Source organism: Daktulosphaira vitifoliae, unplaced genomic scaffold (genome assembly GCF_025091365.1).
Source record: "Daktulosphaira vitifoliae isolate Bord-2020 unplaced genomic scaffold, ASM2509136v1 Scaffold_1, whole genome shotgun sequence".
NCBI lineage: Eukaryota > Metazoa > Arthropoda > Insecta > Hemiptera > Phylloxeridae > Daktulosphaira > Daktulosphaira vitifoliae.
This window is the reverse complement of record NW_026099572.1, coordinates 12,510,614-12,510,933: the sequence shown is the minus strand read 5'-3', so window position 1 is coordinate 12,510,933 and position 320 is coordinate 12,510,614.

Sequence of the window (320 nt, the reverse complement as noted above, 5' to 3'; positions counted from 1 at the left end):
AAAAAAAAAAAAGTTGTCATTTTGAATCCCTCTTGTGTGGTGGTAAAGGGTCAGATTTATAAAAAAAAAAAACCAAATTATAGATAATGACATGCATCTAAATAATAAAAAAAATTATACTGATTTGGTCATTTTTGATAAAGTTTAACAGTTAACAAAGTTATAAGTTTTATACATTGTACTACAAGGAACTTTCATCACAAACAAAAATATACTATTCTAAATCAACTTTTCGCGATGTTTTCAAATGTGCAATTAGACTTTTTCTATCACTTCTAAGTTTTAATATTATTAAAAAATAGTATTTACATATAAAAAAA